The following is an 18,259-nucleotide window of genomic DNA, read 5'->3' as shown; positions in this document are numbered from 1 at the left end:
ACATTGGTTGTCTGGGGACTCTTCACTCTTCCTCATACACTACAAGCTCATTCTCAACTCTCCCCTTTGCACATGCTGTTCCCCCTACGTGTAGCATCTGTTCCCTTTCTTCCTAGTCTACTTATGTTCCAGTTGACCTTCAGGCCCCTGCCCACAGTCCACATCCTTCGAAAGGTGAATCTGCCTCCTTCGCTAACCTACTTGAAAAAAGAGCCTCTCTTCACTCCTTAAAGTTCTCTGAGCAGTCCCTCATCATGCTTAATCTACTTCATTCTTCTGGTTTACCTACCCGTGTGCAGAATAACTGTTAGCCCTAAAGGAGAAAGGTAGTGGAACCAATGCATAGAAAAAGAGCACCCCTGGCAATGGGATCACTGTCATTACTCTGTGGAGGTGATGTTTCATCACTGGAGTAGGATCAAAGCAGGATGTAGCAATGTGACCATCACGAGTTTGTCTGCAGAACACTAACTGTACTACTTAAAATAATGACTGCAACATATAGGCATGATTCTACTTATTCAAAGATCTGTCTTAGGGAATTTCTTTTTCAGTACTGAATAGGACTGAGTTACGTCACTGTGTAAATCCAATAAGGCTGTCTGGGTACTTGTTTTCCCATTTTACCTCCTATGCTTGAAGACCACCCATGACGCATAGCTTCCCATTCCATCTTCCCACGTACTCAGAACCCTCATCCCCATATCTCCCATGCCCTGGGATAGGATCCTGCAATCAAAACCGACGGTTCTCGCCCAGCTGCACATCTGAATCCCCTGTACACTTATTTTTGCTTTTTGATATGTTGGTTGCTGACTGCGTTCTAGTTGTTCCTTAAGTACTGTGGTCCACGGACAACTTCCGGAGACTGTGATAGCTACAATAAGATCATGTCCAAGAGAGTCCAATAGTATGCAGGGCCTACCAAATTTTGTAACCATGGAAACTTCTTTTCTGTCACAATACCGTCTTCTGGTATTGGCGTTCTGAGAGACAGCATACGCAGGGAAATGCTGCTGGAGTAAACCACATTAAAGAATCGAGGATTAAAATAACACATCTGTGACGAGATTCTCAAAGTATATGGCATATGGAGAAACTTAGCTTTAAATTGAAATACAGGGGCGCCTGGGTGGCTCAGTCGGTTCAGCGTCCGACTTCGGCTCAGGTCATGATCTCACGGTCCATGGGTTCAAGCCCCACGCATGTCGGGCTCTGTGCTGACAGCTCAGAGCCTGGAGCCTGCTTCCGATTCTGTGTCTCCCTCTCTCTCTGACCCTCCCCTGTTCATGCTCTGTCTCTCTCTGTCTCAAAAATAAATAAACATTAAAAAAAATTTTTTTAATAAAATAAAATAAATTGAAATACAGAAGTTTTTGGCTACTGTGGAAAAACCGCATAACACTGTAAGTACTTATTTGAAGGGACTAAATATTTCAGGGAAGGTGTGAGAAGGTTACAAGAGAAATCTCCTGTCCAAAAGTGGAGAAAATATAAATGGCTTCTCAAGATCCCCCCCTGAATTTATGATTCTCTGCGAAGATATAAAGTAAACCTCTTGGAGTAAATTATATGTTATTATTCACATTATTCACAACAGCATAAGCCTTTAAGCAATAAAATACACTCTACTGCTCTCACACTTGCTAATTAATGGTCCTTTTGACCATGAGTTATACTCGTTAAAACTGTTCTCATAACAGCCTTATTACTGAAAAATCTGAAAACATCCCCACTCCTCATCACTCATAAAAATGTTAAATATTTTGTGTTACTAAAATTCACCTGAAACAAAAAATCTTTTATGATTCCACAATAAAAACTAAAAGGTGGGGCACCTGGGTGGCTCAGTTGGTTAAGTGGCAGATTTCGGCTCAGGTCATGATCTCACGGCTTGTGAGTTTGAGCCCCACGTCAGGCTCTGTGCTGTCAGCTCAGAGCCTGGAGCCTGCTTCAGATTCTGTGTCTCCCTTGCTCTCAACCCCGCTCCCTCTCACTCTCTCTCTCTCTCTCTCTCTCTCTCTCTCTCTCTTTTTCTCTTAAAAATAAATAAACATTAAAAAAAATTTTAACTGAAAGGTAACGAGGCATAGGCAGACCCAAGTCCTCACGTCCAAACCGAATGGACTTACAAAACAGCTATTTAACAGCTATGGAGAAGACAACAGCAAAGAGGCCCCTCCAATGAGGAGATAAACACAAATAAATTAGTATCAAGGATGACAGTGCAGTTCTGTTGAAGCTTATTCAGTCTTACAATTGATTATCTTCAAAAAATGTGAGGCAATAGATTTTCCCTTCGGTCCGCTAAGTTTTCTCTGGGGTTGGGCAGGAGTTGGCAAAAAGCTTGGGCATGTGGATGGCTATTCATGCAAAGTGTTTTAAGAGTTCTCTGCCCAAAAAGAGCTTGCCCACCTGCTTTTATCCTACTCTGGCCTCTGAAAGTTTTGCCATTTTTTTACCTTACAGGATTATCACCCTCAAATTTATTGCCAGATACATGTTATCTGAGAATAAAAAAGTTTAATCTATCGGCACCCGTGAAGACTAACATGAGGGAGTTTATGAAATTAGTTACTTGATACATTGCAACAGCCAATAGAGCTGAAATTAGGGGTGATACGGCTGTCATCAATTACAGCCCAGAGAAAGGAGCTGGAAACAATACAATCTATGGGTACCTTTGAAAGAGCATGAAGATGATGAAATGTCCAAAAAGGTAACAAAGAGGCAACCAGGAGCTAGGAGAAGGATGTCAAAGAAAGATGAAACAGTGAAAGTTGAAATTCGAGGGGTAAATTTTCTTAGCGTTAAATAAAATGTATGCAAGGCAACACAATTCTTTTAAAAATTTAAAAGTCCTATGGATGGCTTCCATAGGTCTTTGTCAGGTAAGGGTTTGCCCATTTTTACTACTGACTCAAGGATTACCCACAATATGCCTGCAGGAGAAAGGGTCTGTGTCTAGATTCATTTTGACATCAACTCCAGAAATTTGTGCCACTCATTAGGCTAGTGTTTCATGATGAGGTAGCAACAACACAGAACCAAACATCTCTGCCCCTCACCCCCAGCGATCGGCCATCATGGTACAGGAAGGAGATTGCTAAGGACAAGGAAGTGGAGTTTTCCTTGGCTCTTTCTTCTACTGTCTCCTCTTGAGACAGTCTCCTCTCTACCTCACGCTCTGCCTCTCGATTGGACACAGGTGTCTCGTGCCATGGCCCCTTTCCTTTCCTGTCAAATTCTTCTCTTAAAAACTGAAGTTGATCTATTTTGTTGACATAGTAGGAGGTTCACAATATATTTGGTAAAAAAAAAGAAAAGAAAAGAAAAGAATAGAAAAGAAAAGAAAAGAAACTATTGAAGAGCTATAAAACTTTTTATAAAGAAAAGTAGAGAGAGAAATATTTACAAAAATGTATGTCGAGAGATTCCATTTTTATTATGAATGGTGAGGAGACTTATCCTGTAGAGTGATGTTAGGAGCAATTTTTCCTTTATTTTTTATGGGGGTGGGGGTACTTGATGATCCATCCATTTTCTAATTATGTTACATAGCTATGTTACTTTCATATTTATTGCCCATATTTTAAATAAAGGATTTGTGTCAGATTATTTATAACATCTGTGAAAATTTTATACTCATCCATGCATTCATTTGTATAAATATTTAATGACCACAGATTATATGGCAGGCCCCTGTTGAGACCATGAGTTACTTCCCCTGGGGCTTTGCCATTTACAGTGTATCTAACAGGAGCTGAGATAGAGTTCTCTGCAAAGGACTCTACTCAGAGCTCTGAAATCCTACCACACAGGTAGCAGCTCAAATCCGTGCTCTTGATCTTGTGCCGGCGCTGCCTTGGCTGCGTGTCAGCCAAAGGCCAGAGCCCCAGGTGACACTTTGGGGATTTTTCTCCCTAGTAATTGTGTCTCTTCTTGCTCACTGGATGTTCTGTAAATTCAATAAGCACAAGCCGTGCTCTTCATAATGATTTTTTTTTTTCTGTGTCAGCAGCTACAGGTGCATAATGTGCATCGAGCAATAATAATACCCATACAAATACGTTGTAGAGCAAATCTATAATCCAGATCTTTGGATTCCGGGTCTATATAAGGATATTGTATTTTTCTCTTCTACATTAAAAAGGAAGCTACAACACTCCACCAGGCAAAGTAGCAATTAAGAAACAAAATAAATAATTTGGGGGTTCAAAAACCCCAATCCAGGTCTCCAGAGAGGGAAACTTTATCCATTAGTTGGTGCTAATGAGATCCTTGCCCTCTCTACAGGGGAACTGTTCACAACCACAAAGAAAACTTTTGATCAGCTGAAGTTAGCTGTCAAACAGAAATGCACATACACTGTTCGGGTTTTTCCACCATAGTTAAATATGATGCTAGAGAAGAAAATAAAACAGTTCAAAATTTTTCAACCCGCTTAACTAGAAATACAGCAAGAAACATGGGAAGGGAAGGAGGGAGGCAAAAAGGAAGGAGAAAAAAATATTGTTCCTCTACAGAAACAAGTCAGCAAGAGAGCAATCAATTCAACTCAATATCTTCTAAGTCAAGTAAAAAATGGGCAGAGTTGTCTGCTCAGAATAATAGCCACCGAGTCAATTTATTCCTAAGTAGTTCAGCTTGAAGCAAATTGGCAAGTCTTGGGTAATGGGAAAATTGTGAGCCATAGAAAAGCCTGCTTTAATATTATCTTACATTGTTCATATTAATTCCTTTAAGTATCAACCGTCATGGAACTCCTTATTACAACCATATCTCCTCTTCTGAATTGCTGAGTAATAAGTTTCACATTAATTTACTCCCACATTCTCTCCAACCCAGTCACTTCCCCCAGGTAAAAGGGACGAGGCCCGAATTTCATATAATGATGACTCTTGGAATTGCCAGCCCGTGACACTTTTCATTCACAGAACAAGAGGCCCCTCCAGCTCAAGTTCCAGATAATGTTGTAGGCTGTGGACTGGGGTGCATTCTCTTCCTCTCCCAGGGGACCCAATACACCCACCAGCCCCTCCTAAGGAAGCAACCCAACAGCCCAAACATCTGCAGATAATCAAGGTAGCACCTGGCCTCAAAATTGTAAACCCGAGAAATGAAACTAGAAGTTCAGGGTTACTGTCAGCATCGTTACAGAACACCAGACGTGCACATCCTGATCAGGCTGGGAAAACTTTGCACCCTCACTGGGGACATGGTATTTCCCCCTGCAGACCTCAAATTTTAGTGTAAAAAGGACACTTAGATGAAATAAAGGAATGTTTACAAAAGGGTCGGAAATTCCCTCCTCACTTCTCAAATTCTAACACTCCAGCCCTGAGCTCACACATCTCTATACACCATGTTAGCTGTGATATGTAGTCATGAAGTTGCCCTCAGTAATTATGACGGCCAACGTGAAGCATATGCAGAATTTAAGCAGCCCCATCCATGCATTCCTTCTCGAAGAGAAATAAACCATACCACACAAGGTTTAAAAAAAAAATACTGGGAGGAACAAGTAGACGAGAAGATACAGTTTTTGGCAAGAAATTCAGAGTAATTTGGGACAGATCAGAACCTGCAGTTTTACAGTTTCTCACTATTCTGCTGCTCGGTGCCTGCCTTGTTTTATTCCTGATCTGAAATTGGGTTTCTGAGATATCTTCCAAGCATAAAGCTGATAAGCATTACTTGGTAGATTTCGGCCTAAACTCAACAGGAGAAAAAAAGTCCAATTAACGTCATCAATTACACAGTGGTATTCAGAAGAAAGATTCAGATGGAAGGAGACTGTTACTTGCTCCCCGTCCTTACAGACACAGAGAAAAAGGGGAGGAGGGGGGATTCCATTGTGTCTGTTCCCCGTGAATCATGCCTCACCTATCCTCATAATTCCCTTCAACCGACCATTTGATTCAAGGTCCTATTCTTCCAAACAGGAAATGATAGAATCTGTTGTTTCTTAGCTGTTTCATCTCCTGGTTAAAACTCACCAATTGAAGGGACTGCCAAAAAGAAGTTTCTCTCCCTGGGCTTCTCCGGCTGGGTTTGCTCAGATCTTGTGATGTCTTCTTACTGGTTCTTTCCAAAGCAACCTCTATCACCGGGCACTTCAGCTGCTTTTAAACGTTGTCAAGGGAAAGGTATTCATTTTCTAGACTTTCCTACTCTCTCCACCCCTCTGCTGAAAGGACCAATCATATCTTTGGAAAAAATAATCTCATCTTATTGAATTATGAGGAGAGATGCAATTTTTGGAAGCTTCACTTTTTGGTGATTAAAAAACCTGCCGCAGCTACCTGGCCCTTATATTGATCAGAAACTAGAATAGCGCTGTTTGCTGGCCGTGCTTTAAAATATCATATACTCGCTCCTGCTCTTCAGTTTTAAACATCTCAGATTCATCGTTTAAAAATCAAGAATTAAATCCTAAAGCTTTTGTTAATTGTTTGTCTTCTTAGGTCCTTTTTTGTTTTATTCAAAACGTACTCTCTTTGATTACCTAATATAATTGCTTGAGAAAGACCACGAAAATAGGAAAAGAGAAACTCACACATCATTTTGTACTGACACACTGTGTCCTGACCTGGGTTACAGCCCTAATGGTATTTCAGGATTGAAAACGAGGCATTGGCTCTTTGACATTAAGCAGCCACAGGATCTTATGTCTAGCGCTGAACCAGTTCGCTCACTCCCATAAGTGGCACCGCGTTTAGCGTTTGCCATGCATTGTTCCATACGACACCGCAACAGTGCTCTGAGGAAGGTTTTGTTGGTATCACTTTTGTTGTCAATGAGACTACTGAGGTGCAGAGATATTCAGCACCTCCACAAAGTCATATCGTTCAGCTCCCAGTAGAATCTTGTTAAAGGTTGGCTGACTAAATCAATGAAGCCCTTAACTACACATACCATCGCTTCAAATAAGTTTTCACGGAAAAAAGTGGGAAATTCTGTTAAAGAAAAAAAATGTAACATGTCAATAAACACAATCATTTTAGGCAAGCCTTCTAAAAGATAAGATGATTTCAGACCAGGTCCCAAAAAGAAATATTCCCAGATTTTCCAATATAATCTGTTTTTTTTGTGGGGGGGGGGGGAGTTATTTATTTATTTTAGACAGAGAGAAAGAATATAAGCATGTGAGTAGGGGAGGGGTAGAGGGAGGGCAAGAGAGACCGAGAGAGAGGGCGAGAAAGAGAGAGAGAGAGAGAGAGAGAGAGAGAATCTTAAGCAGGCTCCACGCCCAACACAGAAACTGACACAGAGCTCGATCTCACAACACTTGAGATCATGACCTGTGCCAAAAACAAAACTCAGGTGCTTAACCTACTGAGCCACCCAGTTGTCCTCAATATAATCTGTTTTAAATATCCTATCCTATCAACACTATAATTGTGCCTTTCCAATCATATGTTCTCATTTTTTTTTATTTTAACTTTATTGAGGTATAGCTGACATACAAAATTCTAAGATATTTAAAGTGGACATCATGGTGATTTCATATGCATAGTGAAAACATTCCCCTTCACTGAGTTAATTAACATTTCCATCACCTCACACACACACACAAATATATATATATATATATATATATGCATATATATATTTGCTAAGAGAATAGCAAATAAATATATTTGCTGAGAATAGAACCTCAATGGTCTCACAAAAAAATATATGTATATGCATATATACGTATATATATACATATATACATATGCATATATACATATATATTTTTTGTGTGTGTGAGACCATTGAGGTTCTATTCTCTTAGCAAATTTCAACTGTCTACTACATTGGTATCAACTAATGTTTTACATTAGATCCTCAGGCATTATTCATCTCGTAGCTGAAAATTTGTACCTTTTGCCAACCTCTTCCTATTTCTCCCAACACCCAGCCCTGGCAACCACTTTTTAATCTCTGTTTCTATGAGTTTTGTTTTGCTTTTTTTCTTAGATTCCACATATAAGTGATACCATCAGTATTTCTCTTTGCCTGGTTTATTTCATTTAGCATAATGCCCTCAAGATGCATCCATGTTGTCACAAAAGCATTTCTTTCTTTCTCAAGGCTGAATAATATTCCATTACATACACACACACATGGTATGTGTATACCATATATATATACACATACATATACACTTATATGTGTGTGCATGTGTGTGTGTGTGTATAGATTGATTGATAGATAGATAGATAGATAGATGTCACATCTTGATCTGTTCATCCCTTGATGGACACTTCACCTGCTTCCATATCTTGGCTATTCATATGATCCCATTTTTTCAAAGACTCTTGTAAGTCATGCTTCAATTCATCTCCCATTCACCCACTTATGCTTCACCTGGAGCTAAGATACCTAGGTTTCAAAAGCCTGGTCTTGGAGGACAAATTTGTCTTTCTTGGAATATGTGATTTTTTGTTTTTATTTAAAAGTCATTATGTCTCTGGGGAGCCTGGGTGGCTCAGTTGGTTAAGCGTCCGACTTGGGCTCAGGTCATGTGAGTTAGAGCCCCACATGGGGCTCCGCACTAAAAGCACAGAACCTTCTTCTGATCCTCTGTCTCCCTCTCTCTTCCCCTCCCACTTTCTCTCTCTCTCTCTCTCTCTCTCTCTCTCTCTCTTTATCTCCCAAAAAATAAATAAACATTTAAAATCATTCCTCTCAGGGTGCCTGTGTGGTTCAGTCGGTTAAGCGTCCGACTTCAGTACAGGTCATGATCTCAATGGTTCCTGAGTTCAATCCCCACGTGGGGCTCTGTGCTGACAGCTCAGAGCCTGGAGCCTGCTTCAGGTTCTGGGTCTCCTTCTCTCTCCGTCCCTCTCCTGCTCATGGTCTGTCTCTCTCTGTCTCTCAAAAATAAATAAACGTTAAAAAAAAAAAAAACTTAAAAGCATTCCTCTCTTTCATTGTCTCCCTGTTTCTCTGCCTCTATTTCTAAAACAAAACACACAAAAAAGTCATTATGTCTCTCCAAAGAATGATGTTGGAATGAGAATAATGAAAAGATGTTTAAATGATGGGGGGCAGGGGTAGGTACAGAACAGCACAAAGAACATTGACTTCCTGATTAGTCTGCAGATGCTCTGCTAATGCTAAACTACTATGCCTTGTGTATAAATTCAGGCTCAGCACAAAATGAAATCTCTGACCATAGATTCAGCAGATCCAAGTTCCAGGGTTATAGTCTATATGACAAGTTAACTAATGGTTACAGAAAGTCAGAGTTAAGTGTCCAAGGAGAGGCCCAAATATCGGAATTCCAAGGAAGAAGACACCAATTGTTTGGAAGATGTTGACGTCATCTATGCAATATAATAGTGTCCATATGACAAAAAGGGTAAGATTCTCTCTTTAAAAGAAAATAATATCAGTTTCTCCACTTTGAGCCCAGGATATATGCTGGGTGCTCAGGATACAACTGTAAAAAAAGACAAAGTTTATTCTTGCCTGCACAGAGCTTCCATTTTAATGGACATGCAAGGTCACTACACAATTTTTTTTCTCCGAGTTTTTATTTAAGTTGCAGTTAGTGGGGGGGTGGGGGGGTTGTGGCTCAGTCGGTTAAGTGTGCTGACTCTCGATTTCAGCTTAGGTCATGATCTCACAGTCTGTGAGTACGAGCCCCATTTTGGGCTGTGTGCTAACAGCATGGAGCTTTCTTGTGATTCTCTCTCTCTGTCTCTCTCTGCCCCTCCCCTGCTAGCACCCTCACTCTCTTTCTCTAAAAATAAAGAAATAAACTTTTTAAAAAATTAAAAAAATAGTAATAAAAATTAAATTCCAGTTAGTTAACATACAACGTAATATTACATGTGGAATTTAGTGATTCATCACTTACACAGAACACCCAGTACTCATCACAAGTGCCCTCCTTAATCCCTATCACTTATTTAACCCATCCCCCACCCACCTCCCCTCTGGTAACCCTTAGTTTTTCCCTCTATAGTTAGGAATCTGTTTCCTGGTTTGCCTCTCTTGGTGTTTCTTTCCTCATGTTCCTCTGTTTTATTTCTTAAATTCCACAAATGGGTGAAATCATACGCCATTTGTGTCTCTGATTGACTTATTTCGCTTAGCACTATACTTTCTAGCTCCATCCACGTCTTTGAAAATGTAAGATTTCATTCTTTTTTATGGGTGAATAATAGCCTACTGTATATATATATATATATATATATATATACCACATCTTCTTTATCCATTCATCAGTCAATGGATATTTAGGCTCTTTCCATACTTTGGCTATTGTTGATAATATTGCTATTAACATGCGGATGCACATACCCATTTGAATCAGTATTTTCGTATTCTACTACACAAAAATTTTTAATTACAATGGGACAAGTACCTAACCAACAACCATTAATAGGAATTTAAAATGTCTCCAAAATCTTGTGGCAACAAATCTCTATTTCTGAAATAAATAGGCTAAGGGAAGTGAGAGGGTATGCTTCCTAAGGGTACTGAGGTTGGTAAAAGCATTATACCCAGCACAAAGTTCCCTTTATCAGATCAAGCACCCCCTGTTGGGACCTCCAGTATCCACCCAAGACAAGAACATGTACAGTGCGCATCTACACATCTCAGGGTCTCAGTCAAAAGCATCCCAATGCCACCACCAAGACAAGAGTTTCCAACATCTGGTCCGCTAAACTGTGATCCCCTGTTACAAATTCCCTAATAATCTCAAGCTTCTCCTTTGTAAACCTGGCAACTACCTTTTTCATGTGTGTCTCTTGTACCTGACAGGAAAATTCATGAGAACAGAGACTATGTCTCTTGATCATTGACAGTGTTCTCAAGGCCACGCATAGTAACAGAAACATACTCTGTAGGCATTCAGTAAATATTTGTTGGATGGTGAAAAGGGGGAAGGAGAAGAGTTCTGCGTTAGAATTAGAACAAGAGGTAAGGCACCAGGATGACATTGCCGAGATCCTCTGCAGTGAAAGATCCTCTCCAGTGTTCACTTGTCCCCTCATGAAAAAAACGAAAGAGTAGGAATCTGAGTTTACTTTTATCTCTTCTCTCTTGCTTCTAAATTCTTCAGATGATTAGTCATGGTGCTATTTTTCTGATCCTTCAATACAGCTTTTTATTTATAAGCTCTGTGTTTAGCCTCGGGCTCCAGAGTTTGATAAAGGAAGATATTCTTGTTTGTTCATTTTTCCTTAATCTCCTCTGACTGTCATTTTGACACACCACCAACACTCAAGCAGATGGTTGCAAGTTAATGCTGCATCCCTGGAATTAAACACATTAACTTGGGCATCAAGAAAGATGTAGAATTGTTCCTCCATTTAGATAAGGAAAGCAATCACTGTAAAAATCCATCTCAATAAATGTTCCTTTCATACAGAAATTAAAAAAAAAACAACTATGCAAAAACTAAACTGAGGTAATCCAACTAGTCGCTTGAACTACAATAAATAACATATCTAACAAAATTTTATTTTCACAATGTTAGCCTGGATTCAGTTTCTGGAAGCATGGTTTTGAAGGATTCCTTCCATCTTAGCTGTGAAAAAACTTGAATTTATCTAAATCATTTCAAGGGATGTAATAATCATTTCAGATATCCCTGCCCCATAACAAATTACTTGATAAATAAAGTAGTACAACATTTAAGTCTTATGATAGTTACCTATTTTTCATTTTTTAATATTCATTTATTTAGAGAGAGAGAGAATGAGGGGAGGGAGAGAGAGAGAATCCCAAGCAGTCTCTGCACTGTCAATGCAGAGCCCGATGCAGGGTTCAATCTCAAGAACCATGAAATGATGACCTGAGTGGAGATCAAGAATTGGACGCTTAAACGACTAAGCCACCCAGGCACCCCATAGTTAACTATTTTTCAATTTTTATTATTCCTCTTCAGAAATAATAGCCTTCCTTTCTGTGGCTGGAAGGTTCATGTCACAGACATCTTCGAGGATTTCCCTCTCACCTCCCATGAGACTATAAGATTCCTACGTCACTCTAGCCAATGACACGTTTATGATGTGTCCTTCCCTGGCACTACTTTCTGCCTTGAGAGTTTCCACGTGTGACCCAGGGAGGAAGAATCCAGGCTCCCTGAGTTGAAGAGATGGAATTGGTAGGTTAAAAAGCAGGAAAACACCATCTCCAATGAGGAGGTAAATCAACCAATCAAAACTGACCCAGATCTGAGACAGATGTTAGAATTTAGCTGACCAGGACACTAAAACAGTATGACTGGGTTCATATGTATGAAATATATATCTATGTTCGAAGGTTAGCTAGAGGCATGGAAAACATAAAATATAAAAATATCTCTAACCAAACTTCTAAAAATGAAAGCTACAATGAGATTAAAAAAACAAACAAACAAAAAACTCTGGTTCAGAGTAACAGTGCATTAGACAAACTAGATCAGAAAAGACAGGTGAATTTGAAGAAAAAGCAATAGAAACTCAAAATAAGGCATATAGAAAAAAAAGAATTTTGAAAAAATTCAAAGTCAATAGGCTGTAGGACAACTTCAAATGGCCTAATAGATGTGTAATTGGAGTTGCTTCGGCAAGAAAATGTTCCAAAACATAGCAACTGATTTTTTTTTAATTTGAGTGAAACTCTAAACTCATAGAGCCAAGAAGTTCAACAAACTCCAAGTATAAGACACACGAAGAAATACTACATCAAAGCAATCACAACTGATTTTCTTAAAGCCAGTGATTGTGAGAAAATTTTAGAAGCAGACAGAGAAATAGGGCACGCTGTACACAGAAGAACAAAGATAGGATAATAGGAAATTTCTCACTAGAAACAAATGCAAGAGCAAAAACAGTGGAACAGAGTGTTCAAAGTAGTAAGGGGAGACGGATAGTACTTACCCAGAATTCTATGACCAGAGAAAATGCATTTCAAAAGCAAAGGCAAATAAAGACATTTTGAAACATAACAAAAGCTGAAAGAATTCAGCAGCAGCAGACCCACACTACAAAAAATGTTCGAGGAAATCTTTAAGGTAGAAGGAAAATGCCAGATTGAAATACGAGCCTACAAAGGAATGAAGGACAACAGAAATATAGTTATAGCATAAATGTATGATACTTTTCTTATTATTTAAATCCCCTAAACATTTAATTGCTTAAGCAAAAATAATAAAAATGTACTATAGGATGTATAGCATATGTAAAAGTAAAGTGAATGACAATGTCACAAAGAACAGGAATGAAGAAATAGAATATGATATTGTAGGGTTCTTACACCATATGTGAAGTGTCTGTCACTTGAAGGTAGACTATGACCAGTTAAAGGTGTATATAATAATTCTTAAAGCAACCACCAAAATAACAAAACAAAGAGTTGCAGCTAATAAACCAACAAAGGAAATAAGATATCATAAAAGTAGAAGAGGAAAGGAGGGACAAAGATTAGATGGTGTCTTAGTAAATGTTCTCCAGATAAACCGAACCAATAGGGTGTGTGTGTGTGTGTGTGTGTGTGAAGGAAAGAGAGATTTATTTTTAAAAATTCACTCACATGATTCTGGAGGTTAAGCAGTCCCAAGAACTCCAGTAGGCAGGCTGGGGAACCAGAAGAGTGAATGAAATAGTTCCAGTGCGAGCCTGAAGACCTGAGAGCCAGGGGAGCTGATGATGCCAGTTTCAGTCCGAATCCAAAGGCAGGAGAAGATTGAAGTCCCAGCCTGAAGACAGGCCATCTTCCTCTACTGCAGGAGGACCTTTGTGATCTATTCAAGTCTTCAATTAATTGGATGGAGCCTATCTGCATTAGGGAGGGCAATCTGTTTTACGCAATATACAGATTCAAAGGTTGATCTCATCCAGAAATACCCTCGTAGACACACCCAGAATAATGTTTACCCAGATACGTGGTACTCTGTGGCCCAGTCAAGTTGACATTAGCCATCACAGATGGGACAGGTGGAAAACAAATAATAAGATGAGAGATATAAACTTAATCATGTCAATAACCACATTCAGTGTAAATGGTCTAAACGCCTAAATTGAAAGTCAAATATTGTCTGATTGGATAATAAAGCAAAAACTAACTATTTTTTGCCGACATGAAATGTACTTTAAATATAAAGACATAAATAGGTTAAAAAATTAAAGGTCAAAAAGATATATCATGCCAACCAATCAAAAGAAAGCTATTGTGCTTATATTAATATCAGAAAAAGTAAATTTCAGAGCAAAGAAACTTGCAAGGAATGAAGGTCATTTCATAATGATAAAGGGTTGAATTCATCAAAAGTACATAAACACATAATTGATAAAGAAGTTTCTCAAATCAGTGACTTACATTTCTATCTTAAGAAACTAGGATGAAACAAGCAAATATAAACAGAAGAAAGGAAGTAATAATAAACATGAGAATCAGTGAAATAGAAAATAGAGACAAAAACCGTAGAGAAAAAACAATAAAACCAGCAATGGCCATTAAAATGTTCCCTGAAAGAAAGAACAGTCCGTGGAATTGTGTATCCAATGGCATTTGCCTCACTGAATGATTGAACAGTGGGAGGAAGAAATTTATAATTATGAAGGCTTAGCTCAGTGATTTAAAACTTTAACTGAACATTAGAATCCCTTGTCAAGCTTGTTAAAATGCTTGTACCTGGGTCCCACTGGGGACTCTAATTCAGGTCTCATTATGCATACTTAAAGCACCCCTTGTGACTCTTACGAACACACATCTCATGAGGTAATGAGATAGAGTTCTCCTAAAGCAAACAATTCCCCAGAAATGACTATGTGTAAGCAGTAACAAAACATCAAAAGAGTAGGAAATGGAAAGAGCGTTAGACCCTTCACATCACAACATGCCCCAAGTCATAGCATAAGATGCTATTCGTGACTCCCAAGAGGAGAACCCAGTGCCCTCCAGGTAATTGCTTAAAACATGATGTGATAGAATATGAAACACAACTAATCAGGAAATCATCTACATACATGATGAAATATCAGTAAGGGCCTGCATGTTCTAAAATAATGAGAACAAAACAAATTTCTTATCAAAAGAAATAAAGATCCAACAGTACCTCACGGAGAAATTTATCACAACTACCCAAAGAAAATTTCTTTCACCCGATGAGTATGACTAAGATGATAGTTAAAGAACAATGGTGATGATGGTAATAATTCTTACTGGTTTTCTTAAGATTTTATTTTTAAGTAATCTCTACACCCAACGTGCGGCTTAAACTTTCAACCCTGAGATCAAGAGTCACACACTCTGTCAGCTGAGCCAGCCAGGCACCCCGATAAGCCCTACTGTTTATCGAGTGGCTGCCCTATGCCCAACCTATACCTGTGTGAGTGTATGCACATGTATGTAGGAAGAGAGAGAAGGACTCTATTTGCCTAATAGTGGCGTTTGCCTTGTGAGTATGAGGAAGGAAACAGTCCCAAAAGCTAAGTTCACAAGCATTTTCCACTGTAGGTCCACAAGCCAATTATGCCCATCACAACCATATTTTAGGTTGTTAAACATTATTATTGCTTGCTTGAACCACATAAAATTCCATGAACTCTCCTGGGTTATCAGTTTAAGTCCCAACAGGGAGGTGGGGTAGGGCTGTTCCATCCAAGAATCCAAAGACGAGCTTCTAAAAGCACTCAGAGAAGATGAAGCAAGGGTGGCCGGCACCCCAGCCACCAGTCTTGATTCTGTACAGCTTCCTGCCCAAGTGAAGCAGCCAGGAACATGGAGTCCAAACGGGCTGACGTGTTACTGGGCACACGCATGACTTCCAGTGCAAGTTCCCAGCACATGTGTGAATATGCCGAGTGTGGTGAATAGACGAAACATGAAGCCTGTCAGATAAAACAATTTTTTTTTAACTTGAAAAAGAGCTGTGTGGGTGTGTGTTTTGAAGGGAATTTGTAGAAGTTCTCGTGGAATTGGCTCTCCAGAGATTTGTAAGGAGCAAAGTGTAGAAATACTTCCTTTCACAGAAACTTTCAAAGAGGAAAATAAGGGAGTGAAGTAAATATTTTTTTAAGACGTGGCTATTTTAGTAGCAACCGAAGTTTCCATTCAGGCATCACTGGAGAATCCCTCAGTTGATACTTCTACTCAGTGAAAAAATGCTATCACAGGGGTGCCTGGGTGGCTCAGTCCGTTAAGCACCGACCCTTGACTTTTCGGCTCAGGTCATGACCTCACAGCTTGTGAGACTGAACCCCGCATTGGGTTCCGCACTGACAGCACAGAGCCTGCTTGGGATTCTCTCTCTCCCCCTCTCTCTGCCCCTCCCCTGCTCTCTCTCTCTTCTCTCTCTCTCTCAATAAGTAAATAAATATTTTTTTAGTGTTATCACATAATGACAGAATTTTTTAAATCTATCAACTCTCAAAATTTATTTTTTTTCTTCTTTTTTTTTAAAGAATTTTTTAACATTTATTCATTTTTGAGAGGCAGAGAGAGACAGAGCATGAACGGGGAAGGGGCAGAGAGAGAGAGACACAGAATCTGAAACAGGCTCCAGGCTCTGAGCTGTCAGCACAGAGCCCGACGCGGGGCTCGAACTCACAGACCGTGAGATCCTGACCTGAGCCGAAGTCGGAGGCTCAACTGGCTGAGCCACCCAGGTGCCCTGAAATTTATTTAAACCTCAAACTTCCCAACTTCTCTCTTGTCAATCAGGGACATAGCTATGACAGCCAGTCAGCTAATAACAGTGGGTGTCATGAACCTTGACATAATGACTTCTAAACAATAGATTTTATTTACAAATTTTACATAAACTATTACTGCTGTTCATCATATATCTTCCACACCAAGTGACATGCAAACATTTTTTGTTTATTCCTGTTTTCTAGTTATAGTCTCTACATTGACCATAATTTTGTAACAATGTATAACATGAAGAATAAAATATAAAATAAGAATAATCAAGAAAAGTCTCTACATTCATACCTATTGATGTGTGCGTGTGCATCACAAAACCTCTTCGATCAGATCTGTGTATCTTTTTACTCTTACTTTAGACGATTCTAACAAGCTTAGTTGTCTGGCTTCCTTGATTGCAAGACATTAAAAGTACAGAGATAGCATAATGTCCTCAAAGTCCATCCATGTTACAGCATATGACAGAATTTCCTTCTTTTTTGAGGTTGAATAATACCCCATTGTATGCAGATACCACATTCTCTTCATTCACTCATCTGTTGATGGACATTTACATTGTTCCCAACTCTTGACTATTGTGAATAGTGCTGCAATAAACAATGGAGTGCAAACATCTTTTTGAGATCCTATTTTCAACTGTTTTGGATAAATACTCAGACATGGGATTTCTGGGTCGTATGGTAGATAAGGACAACTACTGCCCAATCACTTATATGAGGCTCTGAAGTAGTCAACTCATAAAAGCAGAAACTACAATCGCGGTGGCCAGGGGGGCTGCTGGGAGGTGAAAACGAGGAGTTGCTGTTCAATGGAGATAGTCTTTAAGTCATGCAAGGTGAAAATGTTCTAGAGATTTGCTGTACAATAATGTGCATTTAGTGTATAATACTATCCTGTACGCTTAAAATGTTAAGAGGGTAATCTTATGTGTTTTTACAATAAAAAAGAGTACAGAGGAAAACTAGAGACCCCAGAAACAGAAGTGGTTGCAACAGCTACTTTGGAAGACAAGTTCATAGTTTCCTACAAAACAGAACAAGCTCTTATTAGATGAACCAGCAATCACACTCCTTATTTACTCAAGTGAGTTAACAACTATTGTCCACATAAAAACCTGCACACAGGGTGTTTATAGCAGCTTATTCATAACTGCCAAAACTTGGAAGCATCCCAGTTATCCCTCATTAGGTAAATGGGTAAAAAACAACAACAACTGTGGTACCTCCAGACAACAGACTATTATACAGCGTTAGAGGAAATGAGCTATCAAGCCATGAAAAGACATGAAGAAAATGTAAATGCATATTACAAAGTGAAATAAGTCAATAAAAAATCACACACAGTATGATTCCAACTATACGGTATTCTGGAAAAGGCAGGGCTATAGAGACAGTAAAAAGGAGATATGGGGAGGAAAGGAAGAATAGAGCACTATGGATCGTCAGAGCAATATAAACTAGTCTGCACGATCCTAAAATGGTGGATACATGTTGTTGTACGTTTGTCAAAACCCATGGAATGTACAACAGCAAGAGTGAAACAATGGATTATAGATGATAATGAAGTGTCGATGTAAGTTCAACTGTAACAAATGTACTTCTCTCATTGGGGATGTCGA

Source organism: Prionailurus viverrinus, chromosome B2 (assembly GCF_022837055.1).
Source record: "Prionailurus viverrinus isolate Anna chromosome B2, UM_Priviv_1.0, whole genome shotgun sequence".
NCBI classification, from domain to species: domain Eukaryota; kingdom Metazoa; phylum Chordata; class Mammalia; order Carnivora; family Felidae; genus Prionailurus; species Prionailurus viverrinus.
Note: the sequence above shows the minus strand (reverse complement) of the source record.